At 42.6% G+C, this 15,258-nt stretch overlaps 1 protein-coding gene across 1 annotated transcript in view; it reads left to right on the top strand.

Annotated features, from left to right (window-relative positions):
• Window positions 1-15,258, top strand: part of LRRC75A (leucine rich repeat containing 75A) — a 448,446-nt gene that overhangs the window by 84,555 nt on the left and 348,633 nt on the right. The gene's annotated exons all lie outside the window — the stretch shown is intronic.

Here is a 15,258-nt window from a genome sequence, read left to right as displayed (position 1 = left end):
CCTGCGACCTGGAAACAGCTGATCGGACGGCAGGTCACGTGATAGAGGCATACCGTCTATATAACATCCTGGCCGTTCAGAACTTCTGCTCCCCCCCCCCGCAGGACAGTGCCCCCCCAACCCCGCAGGACAGCGCCCCCCACCCCGCAGGAGAGCACCCCCTGTGGCACATCTGACTGCAGGGGGTGGCACCGCGCTACCGCCCCCTGTTTTGAGGGACTGGATGCCGCTTGAGTTGAGGCGAAGTGCTCAACTTGCCTCATTATAGCGGCGCCGGTGCCTTTTAGGAGAGCTCATAGAATGCTTCAATTAAACAGATGCCTTCTTTGTCTTTCACACAGTGGTGGCGTAGGAGCCTTGATGGTTACGGTTCTCATTAAATGACTTGATGGCCCCGTTTCAACAAGACCGGCGTTTTCCACATCAGTCTTAATGATTGCTTGAAGTGCGAGGCACGTGATTCAATAAAAGGCACTTGCGCAAAGTGGCATGTACCTCCATGTGCAACAGAACTTTGACACTTTGCTGGGACTCGAGGACCGTGCAATACTTTATTCCAAGGAAGGTTGGGTTGCACCCAATGTTGTTGGCTATTGCTTTTCCTACAGTACATCAAAGCCTTCCAAGGCGAAAATAGCCTTATAATATACTACCATTATTTTTAGCATGCAATCAATTTTTATTCCTTACCATGTTGCTGTATGAGCCTATCAATTTTGATGGGCACCATATAACTATTCTATGCTACATGGTTGTATTATATAGCTGTTCTCGTCTTTTCAATATCTTGTCCCATTCCTGAATGTAACTGAATTCTTATTGAAATTTCCCTGCCCAATATCCTGTGCCTAATTGTAATTAATTGTGTGTACTACAGTCTTGCTTTTCATACTTTAGGCTCTTTCATGTGTTCTTTCACCATGAATTGAACATCTTCACACAGAGGTTTTTAAAGGCTTCCAGTGATTGTAAGTGCTCTCCATCCTCCCAGGAAGCTCTTCATCTTCAAAAACGAGATATGAGATTTCTTACAAAAGTTCAGTGTTCAGCTGCAAAAAAAAAAGATACTGATAAAGGCTTTTAAATTAGATGCAATCAAAGAGATGTGGATATTCAGAACAAAGCTTATACGGTTTCTGAAATGTGAACTTGTATAATATTCACCGAGATAACACATTGTGGTGGTGAGTTATCAATCAGGATCCTGCTGTGATGTCGTTGGTCGGGGCTAGAAGGCCAGAACTTTATTTTGTCGCTGGATCTCCCGCTGACATCGCTGAATCGGCGTGTGTGACACCGATTCAGCGATGTCTTCGCTGGTAACCAGGGTAAACATCGGGTTACTAAGCGCAGGACCGCGCTTAGTAACCCGAAGTTTACCCTGGTTACCATCCTAAAAGTAAAAAAAAACAAACGCTTCATACTTACCTTCTGCTGTCTGTCCCCGGCGCTGTGCTTTCCTGCACTCACTGTGAGCACAGCGGCCGGAAAGCACAGCGCTGACGTCACCGCTCTGCTTTCCGGCCGCTGTGCTCACAGCCAGTACAGAGAAGCAGAGCGCCGGGGACAGACAGCTGAAGGTAAGTATGAAGCGTTTGTTTTTTTTACTTTTAGGATGGTATCCAGGGTAAACATTGGGTTACTAAGTGCGGCCCTGCGCTTAGTAACCCGATGTTTACCCTGGTTACCGGCATCGTTGGTCGCTGGAGAGCGGTCTGTGTGACAGCTCTCCAGCGACCAAACAGCGACGCTGCAGCGATCCGGATCGTTGTCTGGATCGCTGCAGCGTCGTTTAGTGTGAAGGTACCTTATCAGTCATTACATGTCTCACACTGGTAACATCTCCTTTCATTTAAAATAAACTTGGGAGGGAGATTCTCAGGGAGATCTATGCTCAGCCTATAGATCTTAACAGCTCATTTGCACATTCAAGACGCACTCCCATCAAGATTTGTATCCTCTTAATAATGCAATCATCATATTATATAGCTCTGTGTACTGACAATTGCTCATTTTGCCCTTTTACCCGGCTAATTCTTCTCTTTTACATTAGTTCTATGACATCACGTGATTAAAACTGACTCGCTGAATCCTTCTAAGTGCTATGTAGAAACAGGAGGTGGAGGCCAATTTTCTCTGCACAATTAATGAGTCACTGCAAAAGTCTATGGCAGAAGTTGAGGAGCCGATCAGCTGGGTCAGGAGTTGAAGAGGGGAATGAGTCATGCAGGGAAAAGACAATAACCAGGACTCACTGTTTCTACATAGAGCAGAGAAAAGAGAAGAATTAATTTGGTAGAAAGGCAAAATGAGCAATTGTAAGTACACAGTGCTATGTTATATGATGACTGCAATATCTTAAGAGAATAAAAACTTTGATGGGGGGAGGAGGAGGAGGAGTGCTTCTTTAAGACAAACATGGATTACCCTGGTATAAGACACTGGATCGCAGATATCAAGATATCATTTTATTCAAATTCCTATGACCTACATGCCCATATAGGTAGGGTTGATCCGACTGACAAATTCCCTTTAACAATGTAAGACAAAAGTTCTCATAGCAGGAGATTGACAGGAGTAAAAAGCATGTCAGTTGTAAACTTGCTTAATTTCATGCTGTCTAATTCTAATTTAAAGATGTAAGAATTAGCCATTAATTGCATATATTTGAGGCTAAAAATGTTTTTTTGCAATTGTGTTTCATTAACATTTTTCGCACTTATTAGCTCCTTGATTTCCTATTTATGCTACATCAATGTTTTCTGGGGTCATATAATCAGCTGAGAAGAGCTCAGAAAAAGACAGGTAAAAGAGATACAAACGTTCCCATCAGAATGAACTTATTAACACATTTGCAGTTAAATCATTCTGCAACAAGCAATAGACAGTGCAACACTATAGAAAGCAGATGGTGCAAAAATGTTAATGAAATGCAAAATTAAAAGCGATTTATGGCCCCAAGTTCATGCATTTAAAGGGAAACTGTCAGCTGATCCATGCTGCCCAAACCAGAGGCAGCATGAATCAGAGCCTGGCTGGACGCTAGGTATATGGTTCTCTGCAGTTACGCTGTCAGGCTTTGATTCATGCTGTCGGCGGTTTGGGCAGCATGGAACGGCTGACAGGTTCCCTTTAAGTGAAAAAAAATATCCCTAAAGATGGACTAACCCTTTAAAACTGCATTCAATCTTGTGGCCACTATGCTGCGTGTGGCATTTTTTCCAAATAACAGCATCAAAAATTACTTTCATTGTTAATTGACGCATGATTATGCATTGAAACATCCGCTACCACGTGGCCATTAACGTGAAAGTGCTTTTAGCTGCTGTCAGTTGCCAATTGCGTTGTTCGGCATGGTTTTTGGCTGCAGTGTGTGGACACATCTTTTGGTTATTCCTGTATTCCTTGTCCCAGGAGCCTTTCTCTGACTTATACTCCAAAATTACATATTTTTGTGATAAAATGTTATACATCTAAAAAGTATTTGCACTGCATCTATTCTGTGACCCAGCCTTCAGCCCAAGCCCCGGAGACTGTATTTATAAAAGTGCTGGAAAGCACTTGCACTTGCCGGAGTCCCAGACGTTTTTTTTTTTCTGGAAGATATTTTGGTGTTCATCATGACAAAAATAAAAAGTGTATGTACATAGTAAAATGTTTACATACTGACATCATTTAAAGATTAATTGCACTAAACATTTCGTTCTGACCTATTTTTTAGGGTCGGTGCGTTTTATGTCGAAAGCCATATTAAATAGCAGGAGTGGCCATAGATGACAACTGCTGACCGACTATATCCTTGTAAGCAGCTCGTCCAGGAAGAAAATATGAAACAAGATATTTTTCCCTTGGGAATATGTAATGCTAGCTAAAATTAGCAGAATTAAATAAACAGATTACTTTCTGACGAAATTTGGATTTAGAGCTTTTTTTTTTTTAAAGAGGTATTATGTGACATAATGTTCTTAAAGCTCCATTCCAAAGTTGCTTTTTCTAATTTCACTATCTGTTATCAGTAATATATAGGGCATGTATTAAAATACTTATCAGTTGCTGTCTTCTGCCGTTTCCAGCGCTGCCCCGGTTCTCTGCAGGTCACTGCAGCTTTTTCGTGCCTGCTGACTCCACAGACTTTCAGTTCTTTTCATAATTCAAGACTATGAGAGGCTCCTTCTGAGAATCATAGACTTGCATTGAGAAAGTGATGTCCAGTCCACGCAGAAACTCTGTAGTGAGTGGATTTGTCACAGCTATGGTCACATGATGCAGGTGAGGACCAGAGCAGCGCTAGAAATGGTAGAATGCTAGAAGGCGACCGATAAGTATTTCAATGCATCCGCTGAAAATATGTTACTGATGGTTATCAAATGCTGAAATTAAAAAAATATACCAAAGTGGTACTTTAAAGGGCCCCTGCCTTGATCTTGTGCTTTAGGTCCAGTTAGTGCATATTTCTGAAATCACTGGCAGCAATAGATTTTCATATTCAGGAAATTATATGTTTAACACTATAAAGCAAAGATCAAACTCAGCCCCACATCGTAGTGCGAGGTCTTGCCACCCTGTACATCAGTGTCTGTTTTCCCCCCCTATGACCGTTGGTTATTTCCTGGGACCTTTGTGGATGCAATTTCCCGTAGAGGGGTGCCCTGCACAAATTCTTACCACCTAAAATGAAAGGAAACGGTAACAGGCATTAAGGAGTGCATGCTTTCCAGGAGTCCCATAGCAGCCATATGGTCTCCGGCTATGGTCTGCTATTATATTAGATACCCTAATGAATAGCATCTAATACCAATACCCCTCTGCTGGATTATATTTTATCTAGATGACTTTTCCTTTTCATAATGGCAGCAGGATAGGAGGGACAGTTTCTTCCAGCCAAAGAATGAGGCTGTGGGTGTCATGACAAAAAGGACCCTAGTCTAAATTCTAAATTCTAGGACTTTCCTCAGATCACCAATAGTCCTGTCCTCTGCTCAGCCAACTACAGTAGGATCTAGCTATGAGATTAAAGGGAAACTGGCACCAGGTTTTGCCGAAATAAGATACAGCCACCGCCTTTCAGGGCTTATCTACAGAATTCTATAATGTTGTATCTAAGCACCGAACCTGACCTGAAAGATAAGAAAAATAAGTTTTATTATACTCACCCGGGGAGTAGTCCGGTCCAATGGGTGTCGCAGGTCCTGGTCCGGCGTCTCCCATCTTCTTATGATCGCCACCCTCCTGCTTGCTTCATGGCTCCCCGGCCTCGCGTTCCTGCAGAGGCGTACTTATCTGTTCTGTTGAGGGCAGGGCAAAGTACTGCAGTGCGCAAGCGCCAGGCCTCTCTGATCTTTCCCAGCGCCTACGCACTGCAGTACTTTCCTCTGCCCTCATCAGGGCAGATACAGGGCCTTGCAAAAGTATTCGGCCCCACTTTTCAGTTTTTGAATTTCCACAAAAATTTTAAATAACCAATACATTTAGTTCAACTTCACAATTGTGTTCCACTTGATGTTGATTCTTCACCAAAAATTTACATTTGGTATCTTCATGTTTGAAGCATGATATGTGGGAAAAGGTTGAAAAGTTCCAGGGGGTTGAATGCTTTTGCAAGGCACGGTTAGTATGCCTGCGCAGGAGCGCAATGCCGGGAAGCCTTGAATCAAGCAGGAGGGCGGCAATCATAAGAAGATGGGTGGTGCCGGACCCGGACCTGCGACACCCATCGGATCAGGCTGTCCTCGTGTGAGTATAATAAAGCTTATTTTTCTTGTCTTTCAGGTCGGATCGAGGGCTTATCTATAGCATTTTAGAATGCTGTAAATAAGCGCTGAAAGGCAGTGACCGTATCTTATGTCGGCCAAACCTGGTGGCAGGTTCCCTTTAAGTGTGTAGGGGGAAGTTCAGAGTGCACACTTCCAGAGTGGCCAAAGCCTCATAATGAATTTTATTTACCCCACCCGACCCCTCCCATAGAGCAATACCGCTAACTCCAAGCAAAACTATCGTGCCTATTGCAAGGCTTGAGTAGGTAGTTGTTGACAAAGGGGTCCACATTTTGAATCCATGCACTAACCCCTTAGGATTTGTACTGTTCATAGTTGAGCATAATGTACATTCGAATTTTCATTCAGTTTCCTTAATAAAAAATTTTTTTTAAAGGAATGATGCATCTGCCATAGTGTAGTTGGCTGTGGAGAGTTTCCAGTTGGTCACTTTAAAGCACCAGAGACACTATATTTTGTAGTCCAGGTGGCTATTATACCCGAAATATGCACCTATTTACTGAACCCAGGTATCCACATACCTCTGGATTCACTCTTTCTCTGGATGTGCCGGACCAGCAGCCGCCTCACCAGACAGGTCAGGGGTTGTTCTCCTTGTAAGTGCAGGCTTCAAAAGATGGACCCGGATCTATCAGACATTTATTGAGTATAATCTGGATCTGGCTTAAATGTCCAAGTTGGGAATGACCTTTTATGTGAGAATTCTTGCATCTCGATAGCAGACAGATTTCCTTTTATAAGTCACATTTTTCTTTCTTGCTTGGCTTGTCAGCAGTGTCTCACAGCTGGCTGTCCTTATAGCATGAAAATAAATCCTTGAAAGTTACACAATTAGTAGTTTTAGGACAAGCAAGGTTGTACAATTGGCAGCATGGACATCACATGTCCTCCTAAAGAATGTGGAGACAATTCTTATCCACCCTAATGCTAATCCTATGTTCAATGACACATTAAAACTAATAACTCATTTAAAATAATGAAAAACACCTGAATGGCTGTATGCAGTTTGTGCCATTTCTCAGTTTATTAAGGGATTTTCTGGTTTCGAGAAATAAAATAGTAATTGGTGATGTAATTATTGGAGTCTCATCACATCCTTGATGATAAGTAAAATTGTCACTTTAATTATCACTCAAAAAGTCCCCTATTCCCGCATCACTTTAATGTTGTCTTTTTGGGAATTCATAGAATGTACTTATGGCTTTGCTCTCAAAATGCAAGTAGAAAAACTGAGTGGGATCAAATGATAGAAAATTCCACTGTGGCATGAGGTCCCATGATAATTCTTCTCCAATCATCAGCACTGGCCTTGGATTATTGTCAAGTTTGATTTATGCTGGACGAGCAATTTTATCAACCCTATATATCTTATGTATTCAGTATTTTACTGTTATTTTTATGTGGAATTATGTATAGTATCTCACCATAAAAGGCATTTGGAGTAGTGATAGTATTTTTACAATATAACATAGTAACATATAGTTGTTGTTTTTTTTGTAGTCTATATGAATGTGTAAAAAGTTTGCAGTAAAATTACCATATATACTCGAGTATAAGCCAACCCGAGTATAAGCCGAGGCACCTAATTTTGCCACAAAAAACTGGGAAAACTTATTGACTCGAGTATAAGCCTTAGGGTGAGAAATGCAGCAGCTACTGATAAATTTGAAAAATAAAAATAGATACCAATAAAAGTAAAATTAATTGAGACATCAGTAGGTTAAATGTTTTTGAATATCCATATTGAATCAGGAGCCCCATATAATGCTCCATACAAAATACGCCCCATAGAATGCTACATAAAGTTCATGATGGCCCATAAGATGCTCCATACAAAAATATGCCCCATATAATGCTGCACAAAGGTTAATGATGGCCCCAGAAGATGCTCCATATAATGCTGCATAAAGGTTAATGATGGCCCCATAAGATGCTCCATACAAAAATATGCCCCATATAATGCTCCATAAAGGTTAATGATGGCCTCCTTAAGATGCTCCATAGTAAAATATGCCCAATATAATGCTGCATAAAGGTTAATGATGGCCCCATAAGATGCTCCATACAAAAATATGCCCCATATAATGCTGCACAAAGGATAATGATGGCCCCATAAGATGCTCCATTTTAAAATAAGCCCCATATAATGCTGCACAAAGGTTAATGATGGCCCCATAAGATGCTCCATAGAAACATTTGCCTCATATAATGCTGCACAAAGGTTAATGATGGCCCCATAAGATGCTCCATATAAAAATATGCCTCATATAATGCTGCATAAAGGTTGATGATGGCCTCATAAGATGCTCCATATTAAAATATAACCCACATAATGCTGCACAAAGGATAATGATGGCCACATAAGATGCTCCATACAAAAATATGCCCAACATAATGCTGCATAAAGGTTAATAATGCTGCTGCTGCGATTAAAAAAAAATGGCATTCTCACCTCTTGTCGCTGCCCGCTGCTCCTCGGCATCGCTGGCTCTCTGCAGTGACTGTTTAAGCAGAGGGCGCACACTAATCACGTCATCGCACCCTCGGACCTGAACGTCACAGCCACAGGACCCGGAAGAAACAGCGCGGCGGTGGAACGGGGACAGGTGAATATCGCATGGCTCACCCTCCCCCAGACCTATTCACCCTCCTGGCGCTGCATATCAGTTCCTGCATCTTGGGCGCCGGCATCTCTCTTCCTGTCTTCCTTCCTGTGTTGAGCGGTCAGTGATACCGCTCATTAAAGTAATGAATATGCGCTCCACGCCTATGGGAGTGGAGACGCGTGCATATTCATTACTTTAATGAGCAATACCACGTGGCCGCTGAGCACAGGAAGGAAGACAGGAAGAGAGATAGCGGCACCTGAGATGCGGGGACTGATATGCAGCGATGACACCAGGAGGGTGAGTATGATATCTTCTGCTCCCCCACCCCCCTCCGGCAATGACTCATGTATAAGCCGAGAGGGGCGTTTTCATCACAAAAAAAGTGCTGAAAATCTCGGCTTATTATTATTATTATTTATTTATATAGCACCATTGATTCCATGGTGCTGTACATGAGAAGGGGATACATAGAAATTACAGATATCACTTACAGTAAACAAACTAACAATGACAGACTGATACAGAGGGGAGAGGACCCTGCCCTTGGGGGCTTACATTCTACAGGATTATGGGGAAGGAGACAGTAGGTTGAGGGTTGCAGGAGCTCCGGTGTTGGTGAGGCGGCAGCTTCGGTAGTGATGATGCGGCAGCGAGGTCAGTGCAGGCTGTAGGCTTTCCTGAAGAGATGGGTTTTCAGGTTCCGTCTGAAGGATCTGAATGTGGTTGATAGTCGGATGTGTTGGGGCAAAGAATTCCAGAGGATGGGGGATATTCGGGAGAAGTCTTGGAGGCGATTGGATGAGGAGCAAATAAGTGTGGAGGAGAGAAGGAGGTCTTGGGAGGACCGGAGATCACGTGAGGGAAGATATCGGGAGATTAGTTCAGAGATATATGAATGAGACAGGTTGTGGATGGCTTTGTAGGTCAGTATTAGTAATTTGAACTGGATACGCTGAGGGAATGGGAACCAGTGATGAGATTTGCAGAGGGGGGAAGCAGGGGAGTAGCGAGGAGATGAATTAGTCGAGCAGCAGAGTTAAGAATGGACTGGAGAGGTGCAAGGGTGTTAGCAGGGAGGCCGCAGAAAAGGATGTTGCATTCAAGGCGGGAGATGATGAGAGTGTGCACAAGCATTTTAGTAGATTGACGGTTGAGGAAAGGACGGATTCTGGAGATATTTTTGAGCTGGAGGAGACAGGAGGTGGAAAGAGCATGGATGTGCGGTTTGAAGGACAGAGCAGAGTCGAAGGTTAATCCGAGGCAGCGGACTTCCGTTACGGGGGAAAGCATGATGTCATTGATTGCGATAGATAGGTCAGGTAAGGAAGATCTATGGGATGGAGGAAAGATGATGAGTTCAGATTTGTCCACGTTGAGTTTGAGGAAGCGAGAGAAGAAGGAGGATATGGCTGATAGGCACTCTGGGATTCTGGACAGCAGAGCGGTGACGTCTGGGCCAGAGAGGTAGATCTGAGTGTCATCAGCATAGAGGTGGTACTGGAATCCATGGGACTTTATGAGTTGTCCCAAGCCAAGTGTATAGATTGAGAAGAGTAGGGCTCCTAGAACAGAGCCTTGGGGGACTCCAACAGAGAGAGGGTGGGATGAGGAGGTAGTTTGGGAGTAGGGGACGCTGAATGTGCAATTGGAAAGGTACCAGGAGATCCAGGATAGGGCGAGGTCTTTGATGCCAAAGGAGGAGAGGATCTGTAGTAAGAGGCAGGGGTCAACCGTGTCGAAAGCAGAGGACAGGTCTAGAAGGAGGAGTACAGAGTATTGTCCATTAGCTTTGGCGGTAAGTAGGTCGTTAGTGATTTTGGTCAGGGCTGTCTCAGTTGAGTGATGGGGGCGGAAACCAGATTGTAGATTGTCAAAGAGCAAGTTAGATGAGAGGTGGGAGGAAAGTTCAGAGTGGACATGCTGCTCCAGGAGTTTGGAAGCGAATGGGAGCAGTGATATTGGGTGATAGCTGGACATAGCAGTTGGATCGAGAGTTGGCTTTTTAAGGATAGGCGTGATTGTGGCATGTTTGAAAGCAGAAGGGAAGGTACCAGAAGTTAGTTATAGGTTGAATAGGTGGGTTAGGGATGGGATAAGTGTGGTGGTGAGGTTGGGGAGGAGGTGGGATGAGATGGGGTCAAGCGCACAGGTGGTGAGGTGCGATTTAGAGAGGAGACAATTAAGCCTCCCTTCAGTGATGTTGGATATAGAGGTTATGGGGTTTGGGCATTGGTCTGGTATACAAAGGGGTTGTGGTGGATGAACAATGAAGACTTGCCTTGTCTGGTCGATCTTATTTTTAAAGTGTGTGGCAAAGTCCTCAGCAGAGATGAGGGAGGTTGGAGGGGGCAGTGGGGGGCGGAGGAGGGAGTTAAAGGTTTTGAATAACTGTTTGGGGTTGTAGGATAGGGAAGATAAGAGGGTTGTGAAGTAGACCTGTTTAGCAGACGTGAGAGCAGATTTAAAAGCGAGTGTTGCCTGTTTGAATGCAGTGAAGTCATCTTGCAGGTGTGATTTCTTCCAACACCACTCCGCAACCCTGGACACTTGCCAGAGCTTTTTAGTGGTGTTATTGTGCCAAGGTTGTCTATTGATACGTCGCACTCTGCCATGGATGAGAGGGGCAACTGTGTCAATAGCCGATGCGAGAGTGGCATTGTAGAAAGCAGTGGTACTGTCTGTGTCGTGGAGTGAAGATATGGATGCCAGTGGTAGGATAGAGTCAGAGAGTGTATGGGTGTCTAGGTGTGCAAGGTTTCTGTGGGGGTGCGCATTTTGCTGGACATGGATGACCGGTGGGGAGGACAGGGATGAGAAGGTGAGCAGATGGTGGTCGGATAGAGGGAGAGGGGAGGTGGTAAAGTTAGATAGAGAGCAGAGACGGGTGAATACCAGGTCTAATGTATGTCCGTCTATGTGGCTGGCTGCGGAGGACCACTGAGTAAGTCCAAAGGATGTGGTAAGGGGCAGAAGTTTGGAGGCTGTTGACTGAAGAGTATCAATGAAGATGTTGAAGTCACCCATGATGATGGTGGGAATGTCAGCAGAGAGAAAGTGAAGAAGCCAGGTGGAGAATTGGTCAAGAAAGGCGGTGGCCGGGCCTGGAGGTCGGTAAATGATGACCACTTGGAGGTTGGAAGGAGAGTAGATGAGGACAGAATGGACTTCAAAAGAGGGGAGGATAAGGGAGGGTAGAGGTGGGATTGGGTTAAAGGTGCAGTTAGGAGAAAGGAGAAGACCCACTCCTCCACCATGTTTGTTGCCGGGTCGAGGGGTGTGGGTGAAGTGGAGGCCTCCGTAACACAGCGCAGCAGGGGAGGCGGTGTCAGAGGGTGTTAGCCATATTTCTGTGAGGCCAAGGAAGGCAAGATGGCGAGAGAGAAAAAGGTCGTGAATCAAGTGGAGCTTATTGCAGATTGAGCGGGCATTCCAGAGTGCTCCAGAGAGAGGGAGCAGGGAGGTGGGCGTTAGGGGTGCGGGCTTTATGTTTGAAAGATTGTGGTAGTTCATATTAGATAAGGAGCGATAGGAGGGGTTTATACAAGGGGGTTTATACAAGTATATACGGTATGTGACCATCACTCTTGTAACAGCAACAATACCCCATCACAGCAGCAATTCTATAATTGCAACTATTGTGATCTTATTATGTACTTGTGCCTTCTGGGTAGAGGAAGAACACACTTCAGATCTTTATGTTTTCGGTTTGTCTTTAACCCCTTTTGCTAACACCTCTGAAATGTCTGTAAAAAGGGGACACCTCCCAAACTCCCAGAAGCATAGGCAAAACATCCAGGCGCATTACTATGTGTTTAGAAACCTCATGGAAAGGTACAATTAAGGAACTTTTTTTATGCATAGTGACTCCATCATCAGCATGCATAATATTTCAAACATAGCGGTAATGAGGTTTGGAAGAGGAGTGGCCGGTAAGAGCGGGCATGTATAAGGGAACATGTTTGGGCACCTCAATTTGCTCTTTTTTTATTATAAGTTTTATTGTTCATATAATTGTAACACAAAATAACAGATTATGTGCATAGAAATAATACCAAGTGTGTTTTTCATTTTTACAAATGTGAGAATAAAATCCCAACTTCCACATCAGTGTAGATACATACAGGGTAAGTATACACCTAGAAAGCAGAGATGAGCAAATTTGTTCGGAAATGATAGCCGAATCTGAATTTGCCATATTCGTACCATATTGGTACCCTATTCGTGCCGAATTTATGTTTGAAGATCGGGTCTGAACATTTTCGGTCATTTCTACTCCCATTGACTCCAATGACATTCGGCTGTGTTCGGCGAATATTGCAAATTCAATACTCGCTGCCCATCGTAATCCAAACCGAATTTTCAAAAATTCGCTCAACTCTACTAGAAAGCACATAGGCTATGCTTCAACAGGAGAGTAAAGGAATAACTAAGGCTTCAAGGAGAGATGATAGTTGCCATCAATGTGACAATTAAGACCCATACAACACTTTTCTGCTTCCAGTCCCAAGAAAGTAGCCTAGAAAGTAGGATGCCAACAAGAAAATGCCTAAATGGCTAGTAATATAGGGATGTGTCTCAGTAGCAACTGTAAGCTCCATCTCAAATCAAGGTAACCAGATCTCAAATTTGTTTCTGGACATATAAAGTAATATGTAAAAAGGGATATATTTGTTATCTAGATTAAGCAAGTAGGATGGTGAGTGTCTGTTGAGTATAAAACACTTTTTCTGACACATAAGAGTAGAAAGTGAAAGTCGCGTACATATAGGTACACTGAATCAAATAATCCGAGATGCCTAAAAGACTTGTAACGTGGTGCGGGACAGCAGCCATGGCCAAAGGCAGCTTAAACCACGCAAGAAAATGGGGCTCCTCGTTAGATTTGTGTGCTGCTGTTACTTTGTCGATATGACTCTGCAGACGGAGAGGATGGAGGATACGTGTATTTACGGCACCAGGGACCCATCACAGAAATAAGGCAATACTTGCAATATTGCAAAAATTGTAGATTAAATGTTATTGATGCATACAAAATGCACAAAATAATAGAAAAAAGAAAACACCACAGTCTCCAAGACAGAATAGTAGACATGCAATCTCACTGCTAATTCAGTGCAAAATAAAGCACACAAATACATGAATTAGAGTTGCCGAAAATGGAACAATATGTGGCCGATGCATTTTAGAAAGTAAGGTGTGTATCAATACCGGTGAAGAAACAATACTAGAATGCATAGAGATGGCAAATTACAAGTTAATTCTGGTGAGATATCAATGAAACAATGTATGAATAAATAGAAGAAAGAATATCACATAGCAAGATCAGGTCATAGGTGGACATGTGATCCACCAGGTATGCAACCCATGTAGAAAATGGAGAGGGGAGAGAGTCTGAAAATGGCGACACAATTTATTGGGGTTGAAATTTCCAATTTTTTAACACCGTTAAAATAATTTTAGAAAAAAACTGAACACGTTTGATATCGTTGTAATCGTACTGATGAGGAGAATCATACTCCCAGGTCATTATTGCCACATAATTTACACTGTTCAATTCCCAAAAAACTATTTAAAAAATGTGTTGTTTTTTTTCACTGCATTTGTATTTTTTCCCCCATTTTCCAGTACACTATGTGATAAAATGAATAATATCAATCAAAAGTATAACTTGACCAGCAAAACACAAACCCTCATACAGCTCTGTATAAAGAAAAATAAGAATGTTATTGATCTTGAATGAAGAGGACTAAAAAACGAAAACACAAAACCAGAAATTGGTCATGTCGTGAAGGATTAAAAATGACTTTTTTCTATATGTCATTCATTTGAGCCATAATGGTTGTCAGGGTGGACTGTCTCTTTAATTCCATATTGATATCTGTAAAATATATGAAAAATAACCGCACCCAATTTATAAAATTAAAAGATAAGATCCAACGATGTCATTTCTGGAGATAATTTTGACGAAGATTTTGATATTTTCTGAACCATTAAGGAATAGTAACTTAATTTTTATTATCTCTCATATAGGGCAGCATACATTTTGGTAAGCAATGCAAGTCTATGGGTCCATGAAAAAAAAAATCAGTCATCTATAACATCCGAATGCGATCTGATTTTCACGGACTGACAAAATGGAGAAGGTGGAGAACCTTTTTTTTTTCTCCACATCCAAGAAAAAGTGTTGGCACTTTGATTAAATGCTGATCAAAGCCTGATCAGAATAATCTGACAGTTTTTCTCGGATGTGGAGAAAACGGTCATGTGAACCTACCCTTACCATGTGGTTACTGAATTGAATTGAGCAAGCCCATTACATAGTTGGCTTCTGTACGAAGAAAGCTCAATTTATTTTATTGGCTGTAAGCCACTAACGTCAAGTTCGGAGGGACTTCGAATTCTCACGCTTTGAGTTTGTTCATAAGCTGCAATTTTTCCACGTGTTTTTCCAGGGTAAAAAACAGTGCACTCTACCAGCCAAGTGAATGACATTTCTGAAATCTCTTGCACATGCTGCCTATCTTTTCTTTGCGGGTTTGGACCCTCAAGTCGTTTTCTTTTAAATCTGCAGCTTGCTAATTCTTTCAGCAATTTTACAGCGTTTTTTGTCAATTCAAATGGGAAAAAACGCAAGAAAAAAAATATACATCAAAATCACACGTAAAAACGCATCACAAACACATGTATTTTATGCAGTCTTTTTTTTCTGCCATCACTGTTTTTTGATGTAGAAAAGTCTGCTGTAAATACCATGTGCACTAGGGCTGTGGAGTCAGAGTCGTGGAGTCCGAGTTCATTTTGGTGGAATCAGTATAAAATGGACCGACTCCTAAAATACATAATAGGTTGGGAAGAGTAGCACAATGCAGGATGTG

This window comes from Ranitomeya imitator, chromosome 3 (assembly GCF_032444005.1).
Source record: "Ranitomeya imitator isolate aRanImi1 chromosome 3, aRanImi1.pri, whole genome shotgun sequence".
Lineage (NCBI taxonomy): Eukaryota > Metazoa > Chordata > Amphibia > Anura > Dendrobatidae > Ranitomeya > Ranitomeya imitator.
The sequence above is the reverse complement of the archived record's forward strand: the minus strand, read 5'-3'. Positions and strand labels throughout refer to the sequence as shown.